This window comes from Camelus bactrianus, chromosome 10 (genome assembly GCF_048773025.1).
Source record: "Camelus bactrianus isolate YW-2024 breed Bactrian camel chromosome 10, ASM4877302v1, whole genome shotgun sequence".
Taxonomy (NCBI): Eukaryota; Metazoa; Chordata; class Mammalia; order Artiodactyla; family Camelidae; genus Camelus; species Camelus bactrianus.
Genome location: NC_133548.1, coordinates 59,071,906 through 59,090,764, shown reverse-complemented (window position 1 = coordinate 59,090,764; position 18,859 = coordinate 59,071,906). Strand labels below are relative to the sequence as shown.

At 44.1% G+C, this 18,859-nt stretch overlaps 1 long non-coding RNA gene across 1 annotated transcript; it reads left to right on the top strand.

Moving 5' to 3' along the window:
* Positions 1-423: 423 nt before the first annotated feature.
* Positions 424-17,867, top strand: LOC141578979 (uncharacterized). The gene is made up of 3 exons (XR_012509884.1): positions 424-801; positions 6,424-6,503; positions 17,420-17,867. It is a non-coding gene; the product is annotated as an uncharacterized LOC141578979 (long non-coding RNA).
* The last annotated feature ends 992 nt before the right edge of the window (positions 17,868-18,859 follow it).

Here is an 18,859-nt window from a genome sequence, read left to right as displayed (position 1 = left end):
CGAGTCCAGATACAGAGCAAGAGAGTTTGGGCTGAGATCAGAAGTAGTTTGGAAAGAAATCAAAAGTTTCAGAAAGCAGGCTGTGAAAGTCCCAGCCAACAAATTTCTGTTGATTTTTTTCATAATCAACACATTAAATACCATGTTTCCATACATAATGGGAAGGAGAAAAATGCTTTGTTTTACAATAAATGTTGGCCATCCATGAGTCCCTCAGGCTGATCACGTGGGACATCAGTAGGAGTGTTATACGTTGGCCTCCTGCTGAGTAGAACCCAGTAAACATACAGGCAGGGCGGGTCAGTTAAGGGCAGGGTCATGGAACACCTTATCTCCAGAGAACGCCAAAGCTAGCATCGTGGAATTTGACGCTCGGTTCATAAAAAAAAATTGACTGCAAGTTTAAGGTTGTTTTTTGTTTTGTCTAGTTCTCAGCCATGTTTCTATAGTCTTATTAATATTAAAAATCCCAGTGGACATCCTGGCTGTAACAACCATGGCCTGGATTGAACCGAATGCAATAGCTTGGAGGGTTGACGTTAGAGGCATTAGGGAGACAACGGACTGTGACTTCCCAGTGCTTTCATTGACATGTGGCCCCTGCAGGTCAGACAACAAGGCCTACAGGGAGGCTTGCTCTGTAGGGGAACTGGAGACAAGCCTGGGAGGCCTTCCAGGCCTGGGGGAACTTGGACGGATCCAGAGGAGGATGAAAGGTCCGGGCCCAGTCACAGCCCCAACGCAGCCTGGAGACCTTGGGAGCCAAGGCTGAGAAAGGAACAGCTTGTCCGCCTGTCAGAGGTAAGTAGGGCCTGGGGAGCTGTTTTATTTACGTGTTTTTTTTCCAACACTTAAGCGCACAAATTCAGAGTGATCGCTCCTCCTCGCAGGGCAAAAGGCCTGGTCCTTGGCCTGATAGCCCCAAACCCTCCTGAAAGAAAGAAAAACTACCAGGTATCGGGGAGGTATCTGAGGTTGAAAAGAAAGGGCACTGTCTATAGAATCCAAACTCCTGGCTATGTGTAATAATTTTACGCCTTTGTCCTTTAGGTATCCTTTGCTCTACCTCAAGAAAGCAATACAAATTTTCAGAACTTTGATCTGCAATTCATAATAAGGATTACTGATAGAATTACCACAAAATACAGCAATGAAACTGACAACCATGAAAATTTTACAGGCTAAAATTTGTTATAGGCAAAAACTAACTGAAGAATCATGCATTATGGGGCATACTATAAAGTGCCAAAAGAAAAAAAAATGACCTGAGGGAAAAAATCTGTTTTAAAAAAAAATCAACAACTATAAAAAATAATACTGTCAAAAGCTAAAAACCACACTCAGTAAAACTAGCAAAAGAATCAAATCTTGTGAATTTCACATCTAAAAAGATTTTATCTGGGAAAGTTGAATGTCATAAGTATAAAGGCCAAAGAGGGAAAAAGGTGAAAAGAAACTATAATCAATAAAATTTTTCAGTAGCAAAACAAATGACAGTAACAAAAACTAATGGCTACATCAAAGTTTATTATAAAATAAACACAGAAAGAATTAATTCATATCAACATTGGTAAAATAAAACTAGAACTGGTTAAACTGCAGGGTATAAAAAATTAATCAAGGAAATAAATTGGATTACTGCAGTGTTCTCCAAAAGAACAATATTTTTTCAATAGACATTTATCACTAAGGCATAATCCTAGTATATAATATATTTTTTTTAATGTGGAGTTAAATACACTCAAGGTTAAAACAAAGTCAAAACACCAGCAGAGTCCATGCAAGAGTCAGTACAATAGGAACAAAATGTTCTGTACTCAACTCCTAGGACTGAATCTTGGCTCTGAAACACAAGGGTTTGATTCCAGCAAGCCATGTGACTTTGGGAAAGTTACTAAATGTCTCTTAAGTCTCAATTTCCTCATCTGTAAAATGAACATGTTACTTCTGTAATACTCTTCTTCTTACTGTTTCTTATGGATATCCAAGCAAACCCACGAGAAACCTTGCACACATCTTTCTTCTGAGAACATCCTTACCCCTAGGTTTCCATGCTTTGTGTCCTACAACCTCAGGCTCTAAGCCTGACCTCCTGAACTGAGGATGAACACCTGACCCAAAGATAACTATGTATATAGATTGGCCAGCAGCCTGGTTCAAAAGCATAGCTCAACAAAGGTACTTTATACTTAATGGTTATTGGCTAATCCAACCTACAAAGTCTACTCTTGGAGAAATTTCATGTCCGATGTGCAAAAAAAGTGAGCAGAGAGTAGGCTTGGCAGAAGCAGAGAGAGGCAAAGAGAAAAGGCAGAAGCCATGTGGTAGCATGACTCATGAGTAAGTAAAAACCATGAGTAAGCTAAAAGTAAAAACGGGAGAAGAGAAAGGGAAATGAGTGAGGAATGAAAGAGACAGAAGTTGGTTGAGATGGAGTTGCTGTGTCATGAGTTCAGAAGACATCGCTGTTGGTGTTCAGAGCTGCTGACAGACTCATGATGTTGCTGAATTATATGTGGTGACAATGTTCCAGGTCTCCACAGTCCTGGTTGTGCAGTCTTTCTAGTTTCCCCCTGTATCCTTGAAATAAACCCCCAGTGCTAAAGATACGGACAACAACAGCAACAACAAAAGCAAGTGGACTTTAAATACATGAAGACACTCAACCTCACACATAAGATCATAAGACAAATGCAAATTAAAACTAGACCGAGATTTCTGAGATTTTCTTTCTCACTTGTCGATTGGAAAACTTTCAAAAGTTTGATGAGAAACCTTTGATTGAGGTTATGGAGGAATGGGTGCTTTTCTGCTGGTGGGAGAACAAAATAATACGACTCGTAGGTAAGGGAATTTGGCATTGTCTAGCAAAATTACATATGGATTTATCCCTGACATTTGCAAATATGAAGTCTGTGAATAAAGAGGATTGAGTGTATATATTTTTATATTTTAAAAAAGTAGAAGAATAAATTATAAAATAAATAAAATGGGGAGAAGGGAACAGGGCAGGAACAGAATTAGAAGATAAACTTTTCTCTATATTCCTTGTTTCATAATTTGGATTTCAAGCCATGTAGAAGTTTTATAAAATTATAAAACAATGTTCAAATGAAATTAAAAGGAGTGTCCATATTTGAATTTTAAATATCGGTATGACCTTATTATGTACTTTCTTTAAAAAAAAAATGTCTTTCCTAGCCCTTTCTAATGTTAAGACCTAGAAACTCCAACCAACCCAGGGAGGTTCTTTAAGTCCAGCCTACCTGGGCATACTGAACGCCCAGATTCAGCCCTGAGTAATTCTGTGACTAGCTCTTGACATCACTAACTTTCTTGCTCCTTTTCCTACACAATGCGCACCTGCTCATTGCCTCCTTCCGTGTGACACAGCCAGTTTTCTTTCCACCTTGACCTTGCCTCTTCTCAAGGCCAATTTTATTTCTCCACCTAGGCTGAGCTCCCCAAGACAGTCCTTTCCATACAAGGCATAGGTAACCCTGCCACCAGTGTCACCATGTTTTTGTTACACGTTTTAATATACACTTGATACACTTTCAGAACGCCTTCTTCCTGTCTTTCATCCCGGGCTATCTGCTGTCCAGCCTAGCTGGTATCAGGGCTTTTAAGATACCGCTCTGATGTATCGACCCCTTTTGATTGACTCTGTGCTTCCATTTTGGAATATCCTTTGTCTAGACTTTACAAAAATCCATGGGTTCAGGATAACAAGTATAATAGCCTCATGTGGCCTCCCTAAATTGATACCACATTGTTGTTGACCTAGTTATTGCATTTCACTGTTACCAGAAATCAACTGATAGGCAATGTTGAAAGTATTTTGCATCTATTTTTTTTCATTTTCACTAAGTTGAATGACCTCATAAAACTCAATTGGTTATTTCCAAAAGTAGATCTAATGCCTGGCAATCTTAATACTTATATAATTTCCAAGAATGCTGGATCCACATTCTCTTTGAAGTCACTAATGCAAGCCTCTAATTTTCCACCGTTGCCATTCCAATTGGGCCAAAAGATGTAGAATAATTCAGTGCCCAAACAGCATACATATTCAGCATGGAAAGAAAAGAAATTACCAGTAAGTCTTTAATTAAGTCACATCTCCTATTTTAGGCCTCAGTTTCATCATCAGTAATTCAAGCATTTTAAAACTTTTATCTACCCCCTAAAAGTCTAAGAGTCCTGTGGGTTAGGGACTGCATTTCATTTTTCTTGTATCTCCAATGCAAAACACAGTTCTGTCAAATAAAACATTAGATTAATCTTGAATGAATAAACATCCAAGGTTCTGGGAAATTGTGATTTCCATGGAAATGTCCAAAGCCCCTGACAACATTAACAGCTCTGTATGGCAGTAACAGCCATCCGTTTATGATGAAAAAGAGCCCCAGGCATGTTAAAAGCTCGTCCTGAGTTACGAGATTCAGTTCTGGGTGATCCCAGAGGGGTAAAAGCACGATGGATAGTGTGTCAGACTTTGATTTAACTCAAGGCAGCACCTGAATCTGTGCTCTCTTGAGCAAACGATGGACATGAAGAAACCACAGATCTAAACAAAGGTCAGAGAGGCCTAAATGTTTATTGGGTTCCATTAGTCTCCCTTTTAAAAGGTTTTTGTTGTAAGAAACAGAACTTCCTTGAGCAACGTTAAGCAAATGTTACACTTTTGGGATGAAGAGAAGTATCAGTATGAACTCAAAGGCAGGACGTGCAGACCAGCTCCAGGAAGACTTGGTGCCAGGAACTGAACACACCCTCCAAACCAGGCCATAGACACACCCATCACGGAGACCCCTTCTCTTTGGGACCATCCCCTCTTCCCTCTGCACATCTCTGCAGAGCAGCTTTTCTTTTCCACTTGTAAACAGGCTAAACATGGTTGCCCAGGTTCTGTTTTCTTCTCAGTGCTCAGTTCAGGTACCCATAGAGACTGGCTTCTGGTTCTGAAGTCCATTTCCAGTTTCCTGGGAGATTGGGTCTGACTGTCTCCCTACCTGGGATCAATGATCCCTGTCAGCCCACTCGCAGAGGCTGTGGGAGTCTGCTTTCTGCAGAGTGGTGATTTTAACCAGGGACACAAGATGATCAGATTCCCCTTGCACAGGGCTTACACTAGCCAAGTTACGAAGGATGTCTGAGGCCAAGGGATCCATTCAGTAGGGGAGGCATTAACTCAGGAAAGGAATGGTGAGAGCTAAAGCCAAGTCAGAAAATCTGTCCGGGAGATGGAGAGGAGGAAATGAACAGTATTAGGAAAGATTCAGAATCACAAAACTAGACGTGGGGAGATGAGGAAGGGAGGTTTCTGGACTAGAAAAGGAGGGGCGGCAGAACCTGGTCATTGAATAAGAGAACCAAGAAGAATGGCAAGTTCGGGTGGGGTTGGGAGAGAGGGGAAGAATGAATGAAGGTATTGAAACAAAGAACAAGAATCTGAGTAGGAAGGTCAGGGAGAGATATCAAAGGGAAAGTAGGGAAAGGATGTCTTGCTGTGATCAGTAACAGACATTCCTAGTCATAGTACTGCCCCGATTAACACCCCTCAGTGGCTCCTCTTACTGAAGGATAAAATCCAGCACCTTACGCATGGACCTCAAGGTCTTCATTATACAGCATTTAAGCATCTACAACTCTACCCTAAGTTTCAGCCACAACAAGCAGTAAAACCAGCTGTAGTTCCCTGGATGCACCACTTTCTCATGTATCTCTTCTCTTAGTCTGTTTCCTCTGCCTAAAAGAGCTTTCCTCCCTCAGCTGCCTGGTGGGCTTCTATTTGTCCTCTAAGACGCTTTGCCCATCCAAGGCTGCCTCACATGCTCCTTTCACTAGGTGTTCTCTGCCCTTTTCCTCCTGGCCCCTACTAAACTGCCGAACTGTAACCTGTGACATTTTGGTCTGTCTCCCCAAACTGTGAAACCATGAATTCAGGAAATACAACTTGCATCTCAGTGTCCCCAGTGCCTGGCACATAGTAACACCCATCAAATATTTGTGAAATTACTGGAATGGTAGAAATGACCTCTGCCCAGACAGGCACACCTAGCCCTCATGGCATTTCCCCGACAGTGGGAATCAGCTCTCGTGTTCTTCTTCTGTGTTCCCATTAGTGCATGTTTCTCCTCTGAGTGATAAAGGAAAATAGATTCCTGTTTCAGCATCAAAATGGGCATCCCCATGACCTTGGAATTAAAGATAAGCCATTGGCTTTACATAATTGTGCAGAGAAAAGAGGACGTCTTGTTTTAAGCAAATTAAAATATATTCAGAGAGGAATTGAGCCTACATGAGCTGCAAATAAGTAAAGAAGAAAATAAAATGGCATTCTTTAACATTCACAGTGGGGTGAACAAAAAATTGACTCACAGGTTTTAGATCACTCTTCTCATTTTTTTCTCAAGCCAGATTGCAACAGGATGGAGAGACGTGGAGGCGAAGAAGTAAAGAAAGTGAGACAAACTACTCTCTCAAGAACGTGAAACTAGGTACTAAGGGCATGAGGGGCAAGCTTAAAGCAGAGTAGGGGGAAATTGGTGTGTGTGGGTGTGTGTGTTGAAGAAAGATAAGATTTGAGCCTCTCTGAGCTGAAAGATAAGATATGAAAGGGAACTCAAAATGGGCATTGTTGAAGCAAGATGCTGGAGACTTACCATATGATCTAGCAATCCCACTCCTGGGCATAGATCCAGAGGGAACCTTAATGCAAAAATATACATGCACCCCAGTGTTCATAGCAGCACTATTTGCAATAGCCAAGAGATGGAAACAACCTAAATGTCCATCAACAGATGACTGGATAAAGAAGTTGTGGTATATTTATACAATGAAATCCTACTCAGCCATAGAAAATTGAAAAATAATGCCATTTGCAGCAACATGGCTGGACCTGGAGATTGTCATTCTAAGTGAAGTAAGCCAGAAAGAAAAAGAAAAATACCACATGATTTCACTTATATGTGGAATTAAAAAAGAAAAAAAAAAAGACAAATGAACTTATTTACAAAACAGAAACAGACTCACAGACATTGAGAACAAACTTATAGTTACCAGCAGGGAAAAGGGGTGGGAAGGGATAAACTGGGAGTTCGAGATTTGCAGATACTAATTACTATATATAAAAATAGATAAACAACAAGTTCATGCTGTATTGCATAGGGAACTATATTCAATATCTGGTAACTTATGAAAAAGAATATGAAAATGAGTATGTGTAAGTGCATGTAAGATGGAAGCACTGTGCTGTACACCAGAGACTGACACAACATTGTAAACTGACTAGATTTCAATAAAAAATACATATATACAAGAAAATTTTCTAAAAACCTGCTGAAGAAAGGCCAAAGGGAGTGGAGTTGGGAGCACAGATGAAGAAAGACACTTCTTCCTCCCAGACCATGGAGCCCCTACCAGCTTTTCCAGCTCCTCTCCCAACACGGCCCCATGCCCTCCTCTCCAGCCCCCTCACTCTCATCCTGTCACACTTTGTCCTGCCTTCGTGGCCTTGCACATATTGTTCCCGCCACCTGGAGCACCGGACACCCAACTGTCTCCTGTTGAACTCTGACTCATCCTCTCAGACACGACTCACAGATCACCTCTGGGAAGTTTTCCTGACTCTTCCATTCAAGCAAAGTACATGCTCCTTCTCTGGTATTCAAAGACTTGTAAGAGACACGTTTATTGGTGTGTTTATTTTTTCTAACTCCCCACCAGACTGGAAGTACCTCCAAGGGGAAGGACTCTGGCCGATTCATACAGATTGAACATTCAAGAAATGTTGACTGAATGAGTGAATGAGGAAAGGAAGAGTCATTGAGTGCTTCTGGAGCTTTGAGATGGAGAAGAGAAGTGCAGGCTTTTGCTGGGCTGAGAAGGATGGATGGGTTGAAACTTGAGGAGAAAATGGAACTGTTGGGACGGGCTCTTGGGAATTCACTGGGAAGTCAGAGATGATGGAAGGATCTGGAAGCACAGTAAAAGCCTAGCTGAAGTCTGCATGCCAGTGGCATCAACTTAAGTAGAAATCCACAAAAGTGAAGTTCGTGACCTTCCTGTAAAGTGAAAAGCAACTCTCCCACAGTCAATAGCTTTATCTGGGAAATAAATTAAGAGAGATCAAGTCAGATTTGTGAGACCTCAGAGTGTCTGAGACAGCTGGGGCTTTCTCAGAGGCATAAAAATACCAACATTCTGTCCAAGTCCATGATCAAAGCCTTGCCAGACTCACTCATGAAAAACAAAATCCACCTAATAGTATTAAGAAAATCTTTGATTCCTAATCTGTCGCTGTGCAAAAATTTGAGTTTTGTTCACCAAGTAGAATTAAGTATCAATTAGAATGTTTCTTAAATCTGTATGGTTACCACAATTTAGCAATAGGAACTGATGGGTGTGGCTAGGAAGAAATCATCAGATGTAAATTAATAGAAACTTGAGTGCACTTGCCTCATCCCATTTCCTTTCCTGAAACTGTAATCCCAGAACATCACAGAATGTCAGAACTTGGAGGAACCTTAAAGAACATCGAGGCCAATAACCTCATTTTCTCAGAGGCCAGGGTTGAAAAATGACTTCTCAGGCCTCCCATCTCATTAGTGGTGTAACTGAGCTGGAAACATGATTTTTCTCATCTTTCCATCACCATGTCATGAAAATAAAATTATGTTCAATTAGTGAATTCAGTATGGTTCAAAAGTTCCCTGTCCCAAAGAATTAGGTTAAATAATGTTTTCTTGCCAAAAATAGTATCCCCTCAGATAGCCAAAAAATACTGTTTTCTAGAATCCTTTATTTCCACGGAGCTTCAGAAAGCCATGGCTTTACTGAACACACACTAAGCGCTCTAAGAGTTCTGAAAGGGAAAGAGTGTGACTGATGTAGGAGATGGCAGGTGGGAAAGAGAAGAGTTGGCGAAAAAGCCTGGAAGAATGGACCGAATCCATGGAGTCAGGAGAAGGAACCACACTCCTGACCAAGATAAAGGAAAAGAGCACAATGAAAGATTCAGGGGAACTTGATTGCCAAATTTGAATTGGAATTAATTTATTTAGAACAGTGTTTCTCAGAGCATATTCCACAGAACACTGCTTCTGCAATATGCTTTATAAAAAGATAAAAATGAAGAAAGGAGGAATTCTGTGTTCAGACACGATTGGGAAATGCTATCCACCCTCTCGAAGAGCCCCAGTGCACATTAGCTTACTGACGGTGCCAAGCCTTCCTACAGTCAAGTTTCTTTTGTTTTTGTTTGTGTGTGTGTGTGTGCTTTAAAAAGGCAAAAGCCCTTCTGAGCTCAAGGACCATACAGAAATAGGCCACCACTCAATGTTTAGCTCTTTGCAGACCCCTGCCATCAAGGCCTCTTTCTTTTCTTTTCTTTCTTTTTTTTTTTTTTTAACATAATGCCTATCAATGTGCTATTACCTCTGGTTCTGCTGGAGACATGTTAGAAAATACGGCCGAGAGAACTGGCTGTGCAACACTGAACATAACCATCAACTGGAGAGCTGCTTAAACGTAGCTTCCTGGGCCTGAAGTCCGCATTTGGGCAGGCACTCCAGGTGATTCTGATACAGGTGGTCCAAAAGTCACCCAGTTGAGGGGAAGCTGACAGTCACCGGAAAACAAGGGTGAGGATGACCTTGGGGTTAAAGGTCAAGAGGTGACCTCAGACAATGAGAGAAAAGAATGGGGCTAGAGCTCAGTTACCTCTGAGAACATTTCAAAGCTTCTTTAGAGGAAGATGACCACCTCCCTGAAATAATCAAACGGAAGAAGGCTTTCCTGAGAGGCGGGGCGGCCACAGCGCTACCGCCCACATTCCCCCCGCCCTTGGGGAGGTCTCACTAAGCATCTCTGCCGCCTCCCCTCGAGACTGGTGGGGGTCGCCGAGGGGGGGCTTCCCCCTTCTCCTAAATGTTCTGTGGTACAGCTGAGCAAGGAGAGGCCTTCATTCAGGGAATCAGTAAATCTTCTGGAAAACAAAAGAAGAAAGAGAGCACTATGTTACAGAATAAACCAGTTCTCAAGGTTTCACTCAGCTCAGTATTACAGGCTTTATTCTCCACAGCATGTGGACTTCACGCCTGTAGAAGTTTCTAGCTGCTTCTGCGGTGTAAGTGATTTCAGTCCCCAGGTGTGCCGGAATTGGCTCAACTGGGTGCATCTCTTCCCACCTCCCTGTTCACTGTCTTCAGTTTGGTGGCTTCAAATTGGCCATGATGGGAATGTTTACTACACAGAGATGAGCAAAAAAATCAAGGTTTTTTTGGGTTTTTTTTCTTTTTTTTTCTTCCAGAGCTAGTCCATTAAACAGTTACCGGCATATCACTGTTTCAGACCCACCACCCAGAATGCATAATAGCTCCACAGATAAAGGTGCAGGCTGTGCATTAAAACATTCCTTGTTTCGAAGCCCAGCACCATCTCCCTTACTCATTATAAAACTTCATCTCTCAGAGTCTCAGCCTACCCTTCTGTAAAAATGGACATAATCACAGCTTCCATTTTAAGGCTGGGAGTCCTGTATGAAGAAACTCAGCCCAGTACCTGACACATGGTAAGCACTCCCAGGTGAGTCTAGGCATATTAGGGTCTTAAAAGTAAAAGCAAAAGAGGCCCTGAGCAAAACAGGACTTCTCCATCCCTCCTGCCTGATACTTTACAAGGTTCACTTTTCCATCTGAGAACCCTGCCTCCTCCCCAGGTGACTGGCAGTGAGAATATCTTCAGAGAGCTCTCACTTTATGTACAGGACCTCTTACTATAGATTAAATTGACTGCTTATATCAGGAGACAACCCGCTAAAGCCCAGCTGCTGCAGGAGACACACCTGTGCAGTAGCAGGGGGATGTTTTATCCCAGCCCCGCCAAGCCCATCATTGTGCCTTGTCTAGAGCACTCGCTTCTCTCTTCACCAGGCGCAGGCCTCAAGGACAGACGCTGTGTCTGGGACCCCTTGTGTAATAAACTGAATAGAGATTTCTGGAATGACTGAGACAGCAATTTGTATTAAAAAAAAATGTAAAATTTTCAGGAATCTTGATTTGGATTTTACTTTCCTGCCTCAGTAAGAGCCGTCTGCCTGCAATCAAGCCATTCCCAGAGCTCTAAGCATGCTTTGAGACCTCCGGATCCTCATTACCAACATCCATTCTCCCCAGCTAATCCTAAATTTGCAGAAGAAGAAAGAAAACTGCACTAAAGATGTACTAACCACAGGGCAGCTTAGAGCTGCTGATTTTTTAGACTAAATGCCTAAAGTCCAATGGTTTTCTTGTTATTTGCCTCTTCTAAGGGCTGAGAAGCGTCGCAGTGGACTGTGAGGCACATTTCCACAGTCCGAGTTGATTAAGGCCTCAAAACCCAGATCTGACTCATCCGCCTCCCCTTCAGCTGTGACTGGTGAAAACAGAGCTACGGGACCTGAAAGTTCCCGCCCTTCTGTCCCTTCCAGTCTCTGCCAGAGCCCAGCTGCCATCCGTGACTCTCTAAGCGTTTTTTCTTACCTCTGCTTTAAAGAGGGGAAGAGCTTTTTCCCAAAGGACTTGAATTGATTTAGGCTAGCAATTAGTATGCAACACACAGTCCCAAATACACGAGCAGGGAGACCGATCAACGTGTCACTTATTTCATCAGCTACAATTTAATTATGAGCAGAAATTCTCTGCAGTTGTCTGTTCCCCATAGCCCATGATGTTCCGAATGTAAGGACAACTTCATTTGGATGAAGTTTTCAAGAAAAGCTTCTGAAAAATCAGGTTTGGAAAATTCAAGTGTCTGCAGGAAGTAGCTTCCAAGGTAAGAATAGCCCACTCCTTAACACCCTTTATTCAACAATTATCTGTCAGAGGTCTACTATGTACATATTGTAGGGTGCTGGGTGCTGGGAATCCAGGACAGGGGGCCCCTGCCCCACAAGGGAGCCTCCATGCCAGTGAGGGATCAACACTGAAACACTGCTTCCACTAATAAAAAACTGGTGATACGTGATGGTAAATCTCATGAAAGGGAAATGCTACAAGAGGAGGTGGAGATGAGTTGGCGATGGTTCTCTGAGGAAGGGACATTGAAGCCAAGATTTAAAAGATGAGAATTGAGCCTGGCATAGCATGGAGAATATTTTAGAATAAAGGACTACCAAGAACAAAAGGTCCCAAGGTGGAAAAGAGCAAACCAAGGAACACCAATGTGGCTGGATTGAGGGCAGACAAGTGCTCCTATGCGATGGTCAAGTTAAGGATTTGGCCATTATCTTAAGAGCAATGGGAAACCATGAAGGTGTTTCCAGGCAGTGAGTGGCATCCTCAGCTTCACCATTTTTATTGTTTATTCTGACTTTTGCGTGGTGAGTGGGCTGGAGGGAGGCGAGAGAGGCTCTGGGCGGCCAGTTAGGAGGCGTTAGTGTTGTCCAGGAGAGTAATCTGAATGTCCTTCTTCACAAGCACTAGGACGTGGGAGATGTGGTCACACAGGGAAAGTTTATTCAACTAGAGCCTCTAGAACTACTTGGGGAGAAGGTGTGCCCTGTCCCTAAGACCAGAGACTCGGGCTCATTGACAGAAATTTCCTGCTTGCAAGATTCCAACTCCACAGAGACCCCCCCCAGCCCACCCCACTGGGGCCTGAGTGACCGGCTGCAGGCTGTCCCACATCATTCCCACTGGGACAAATACTCACTGAGCTGCACCGCATAATGACCTGAATGCAGCTCTTGCCTTTGGGTGAGTGAGGACACCAGGCAGAGGAGGAAGAGGCACAGGCAGAAAGAGGGTCCCAAGTCAGACGCGGAGGAGGGTGAAGCCATTTCGTAGCCCTGTGGCCTTGCACAGCTGCTTTCCATCTTGTGCCCCAGTTTCTTCCTCTTACTGCAAAATGGGGCTAGTCAGCTGCCTCCTGGGGTTTTGTGAGGGTTCACAGAATAAATGGATTAGAATGTGTAAGGATTATTCTGCACAGAAGCTGCCCCTGAGAAGCCCCCCATTTGGACCCAGCCTTGTGTTTGCACAGCCTCTGCCATTTAATCTCTGACTTGGGCAAGTTAATAAAGGTCTCTGTGTCTTGGATTCCTCATCTGTGAAAATGGGGATGATAAAACCTACCCAAAAAGGTGGTCCTGGCGGTTAAATGAGCCAGTTTTATTTCTGCCTCCACGTTCGTTCGCACAGGGAGGCGCGCCAGGACTGGGCTCTTCTCAGAGCTGTAGAGGCGGCAGGTGGAGGGAGAGGAAATGAGACAACTTTGAGTGTAGAACAGGGGACTCGAGAGGCATCCAGGTAACACCCTCACTCCATCCCCACCTCTCTGCACAAAGAGGATGAAAATTATTCAGAGTGAAGTGGAATCCGCCAAATATCCCTGGGGAGAGACTCTAATTAGCATTTAAAGGGATGCTGGAAACGGATATGCTGATAAAGTAAAAGTCTTCAGTTTGGAACTCTCAGCACTAAAAATGTGCATCCTGCTCCAACCAGGGCAACAAAGGAAACCTCCCCAAGTTGCTTTCCTGTTTTTTCAGTTGAGGATGGCTTGTGCTTATTTCTGCCAGCTCCAGACCCGTCTGCTTAAAGCAAGCGTTCTCTGGGTGGTGCACTTTTATTCCTTTATTCCACACAGTCACTAACACCTTGCTACAGAGCAGTGAGGCTTGGTGTGTGCCAGGAGGAACTCACAGTCAGTCGGGGCGACGGCAGCAGGTTCACAGCGTGGTTAGGGCTGCCGTGGGGACCAGGACACGCCTGCGGCAGCCCAGTTAGAGGACATTCTTCAAAGAGGGAAGATTTGAGCTGTACTTTGTACTGAGGAGGAGAAAGGAAAGCAAAGTGGGCACCCTGAGCTGGTCACTGTGCAGACATCATCTCTGAGCTGGGAAGAAAGGCAATGCAGGTGGAAGAAAGAAGCAGCCAGCGAGGGCAAAGGCAGGGAGGTGGGGATAAGGGATCTCAACCCCTGAGCTGAGATCCCCCATCCCAAGAGGAAAAGTGCTGACCACTCAGAATGGAAGGAGAGTAGCCCAGCAGTTCATCATACCAGGGCAGTTCAGAGATGAAATTAATCTAAAGAGCAACTGAGCTAGTGAGGTCCGTAGACTAAGTGGTCATTCTCTCAAATGAGGGAAAATGGGCTCAGAGAGGTGAGGACACATGCCCATTGTCACACAGCAGTTAACTCACAACCAGGCCTAGAAGCCAGGTTTCCTCTTTGGCATCCAGGATGGATTCCTTCCTCTGCACTAAAGCAGGGGTCCCTGGAGGCCAGTGATGTTCATTCTGGCCAACAAACTGGGAGAGCTACTCACATGGGTACTAACAGTCCTGAGCCAACAACACCCTCCAACCCTTTTGGTCATATCAAGGGCTGGGAGAGGGAGGAAGGAGAGGATACAAACCCAGACTCACCAGGATCCAACCTACCAACCAAAGGAAAACAAAGGCTTACACAATACCTGACACTGGAAACAATCTAAACTTCCAGCAGTAGGTGGGTGATTAAACAATGACAAATCTATTCAATTGACTGCTCCTAAGCTATTAAAATTTTTAAAATATACTAACATTAAAATAATTATAATATAATATTAAGGAAAAAGATATAAAGTAATAATACTGTCTAAAAGAAAAAAAATAACTGAAGGAAAATAAAAATGTTGGCAAATGATTACTTTGTAAAATAATAATTTTGCTAAATAATGAACTAAAAGTAATTAAAACATTTTAAATTATGTAGTTTTTTTCAAATTATCTTTAATGAGCATGTTCTGCCTTTACAATACTAAGGTATACACAACATACTCACATTAAATATCTATCTATACAGACACATGTGAGTGATTTTTCTCACTTCACCCTCTTCCATTGGAAATACCAGGCTAGCCATGTTTAAGGTCAGTTAACAGGCTAACAGCACACACCTCCTTGTGTGTCCAGAATTGTGCCATATACTATAGAAGATAGAAAAAGAATTAGAAGGTACAAACCTGTGCTCAAGTCTTAGAGAAATTTAACCAGTAGAAGCGCAGACTGAGATATAGCAGGTCTTCATTAACTATTCATTGAATGAATGAGTGAACAAATATAGGTCCATGTGGACTATGTATAGAGTCAGACTGTCTGACTTGTCAGGGGAAAAGCCTGGAGCTGCTTTTCCCAGAGTCCCTTTCCGGTATGGTTCTCGGTCAGTTCTGCCAAGAAGAGGCTCTTGAAGGGCTCTGGGAGACTAGAGAGGAAGAGACGTCATACCCCAGGGGCAGCTGTTTGCAGGCACGGGGGCACTTGGCAGAGGCGGGTGTCTGAGGGATCACCCTGAGAATCACCCTTTTTGGTACTGTGAGCTGTTGAATCACAACCGATCAGACATGTGAATTATGTGTGTGTGGATGAATGACTCTCCTTCCTGCTTCGTTCATTCAGACACCCTTTCAATCCTCCCCTCACTCATTCAAGTTTCTCTCTCTGAAGCCTCTGCCTCTGTACCATCAGGAGAGGTGAGAAAATGATGTCATCAGCTTTTCTTTTAAAACAACTGCTAATAAATATTGATTTTCCCCAGGAAGATCTCTTGGGCAAATAACAGTTTGGTTCTGGCAGCGGTGGCCAACCCCATGCAATAAACCAAAGGTAGTCTTTACCAAGTCACTGAGACATCTCAAACCGAGGTCACGCATTTCCGGGGCCTGCTTCCGAATGAATCCAGCCCCTACATCCTCAGGGGCCATGGAAGAGTGGCAGAGCCCGCTCCAGTCTGGCAGATGTACTCAATGCCAAGGACGGGTTTGGCTGTCTCATTCCTGTTCATTATCCATCCACTAAATACACACCTGTCAAACACCCACTGTGCAGGCACTTGTAGATGACAGAGACACAATGGCAGCAAGACATGGTCCCCATCCTTGAAGAGCTCAGAGTCTAGGACAGCAATCAATGCTAAAATTGCATTTAGAGAAGGGTACTTCATTTAGAGTCAAATAGTCTTTTCATACTAAGTGCTGTTACAGAAATAAAAATACAGACCAGGAGACTCCAGATGGAGCTCTGAGTGGAGGTAAACTTGGCTCTGAAGCAGGAAACATCCAGCAGACAGTTCAGGCTCTGAAGGGTGAGGTTTAGAGAAAAGTAAGTGAAGTCTGTCTTTTAAAGCCAAAAAGTGGCCACTCTCTCTGTCTCATTTAGGAAAACCAAGGCTCTGAATGCCACTGACTGGCTGGTATGCCACCAGCCAGTGCACCTAAGTGCCGAGATGGCTGCAGAGGTCTCTGCTGTGTACAGGATGCACCTGCCTTGGGGGTATGGCTTTCAGTTGCCTTTACCCCCAATGCTTTAAGCTGTCTCATTTGGGATTGTGGCTCCCAGGTGTCATTTTAGCGGAAGTCAGCTCTCTACCGCTGGCAGCATATTGGATGGCATGTCAGGATTCGTTAATAGGATGACCATATAATACATCATCTTAACCAGGATGCTGTTTAGAGTAAAAGAGTGACTGCTAATAATTACAACAGGACAACAGGACAGCTATAACTGGAACCACCCCAAGAAGGATGGTCAGTACTGAAAGCAGAAGTACAGGGGTGATACTGTGTGCTGGACCTGTGTAACACTAGGCTGTTCACATAGGCTTTCTTTCACTTAATCTGGCAACAACTTAAGAAGTAGATGTTTCTTATCCCCATTTTACAAATAAAGAACCACAGCTCAGATAACTAAGGAACTTCCCTTGGTTAAAGGGGTAGTAAGAAGTGGAGGCATAATGTGAAACCAGGTCTGTCTGACTCTAATATCCATTCTCTTCCCAGCCATTATATGGGCTCTGAAGTGGTGGCACTTGTCCTAGAAGGCCCTCACTGTCTGGGCCAGTGGTACAAGTCTTCCTTAACAATTGTGATGTGGTCATTTACTGCTGTGTGCCATTACTTTGTTGAATTTCAACCACTGATTCAAATCAATTCAACACACATTAGAGCTGGACTTGGCACTATGAACGCACAGTTAAAGAGGTTATTCCGACTCTGAATATCTCACAGAACAGGGGGAAGACAAGCATGAAACCAAAGATTACAGAACTGTACGATAAGTGCTGGGATAGAGTATGGATAAGTGCCAGGGTAACACTATGATCAAGTCCCAAGGTCTCGGAGAATCTCCACGAGGAGTTCCATCACGTCATGCAGAGCTTTCCCAAAGGAGGAGTCACCCTGAGTATAAAGGATGAGTAGGAAATGGCTACAAAAAAAAATCAAGACTACAGCACAGGGAATATCACATTCACAGGAACAGCAATGTGAATGTGTCACCAAGCAGGACCCTATCCGGCCTTCTGCAGAGAGACCCCTCCCCCATATCCTCTGCTGAAGCTCCTCTCTGAAGTACCTAGGCAACTGTATCTGATGCATCTTTCCTGGGTTTTTCAGATGTTAAAAACACCGCCAAATGGAAGAAATCAACTACTTGATGATCATGATCATGCAGCCCGCAGACCCGCTGGTGCCTAAGGATTGATCACCATCAATCAGAGAATTGTGCACAGCTGATCACATACCCTGGGACGCCCCTCCCTCCCTCAGGTTCCTTCAGAAATGCTCAGCTGAAAACTTGCAGGGAGTTCAGCGTTTTTTGGATACAAGCTGCTCATTTCTCCCAAGTCCGGCCAGAGGCAGCCGCTTCCCGGGGTCTCCAGTAGCTGCCAGGACTCACTTCACTCCGGGGAACCAGGAGGGACTCCCCCTGACAGGTACTGGCTGCCCCCATGGAGTCTGTTTGGAGGGAGAAACGTCCTGAACTGTGACCACATTCGGGGTCACCTTGGGGTGAGTTCCTCCAGCGTGGCGCGCGCGGGGGGGGGGGGGGATTTCTCTCCACTCCATCTGGGCTCATTCCCTTCCAGGAAGTGAGCTGCTCTGGACTCACTGGGAGCCAGTCTGGGTCAGTTCTCTTTCGAGAGCTGGACCAATCTGTAGGGGGCCTCTGTCTGGGCATGGAAGTGGAAATTTTAGACTAGACCGCCTCAGGTTTTCTGTGCGACCATGGCTTATTTGTTGTTTGTGTTTTTGTGTGTATTGTTATGGGGTGAGCCGCTCCGATTTGCGCAGGATGGGAAAATTCTACCCACTCCACCTAGCCTGATTCCTTTCCGGAAAGTGAACTATTCTGGGCTCACTGAGGGGCACTCTCTTTCGGGAGATCTTTTGTTAGTGGGACCATATTGTTAGTGTGTGTATCGGTACTTGCATTGGCTAGTTGAGACATCTTTGGTGAGTAACAGGCCTTGAGTGTGATGACACCAGGGTATCATTCCCTCCTGCGTTGATGTAAAGTGGGGGTTTATTTAGGGATGGATAGTACACACTCCAGGGGAGAGCAGGCAGGCTCAAGTGAGCAGCTGCCCTGAGTTTCTTTGGCAGGTGGGGTACATAGAATGTAAAAATGGGCGGAATATTCACTGGGGAGGGAAGGGTTTGGGGTCATATCCCTGATTTTTACCCCAACTCCACCTTCCCAAAGTGGGGAGAGATTTTTGTCTTTAGTTTGTGTTGGAAGTGTCATGGCGTCGGTGCACGTGGATACTTCTAGTCGGCCAGGCTAATTGTATTGCAGTGAGGGCATAATGAGCAACAGGTGACATTCAGACACTGGAGATTCCTGTCTTTACCCGCCTTTCTTTGTCAGCTTCCAGGTGGCTCATTATCCTAAAATGTGTGACCTCTCATCAGCCCAAAGGTTCCTGCTTTGCTTACTCTGCCCAGGGGCCCCTGGTGCTTACATGATATGTGGTTTCCTGCATTTGGCCTGTGCCCCTCCTTTCTGCCCAGTTTCTGCCACTTAGCCTGCATCCCCCTTTCTCTGCTCAGATC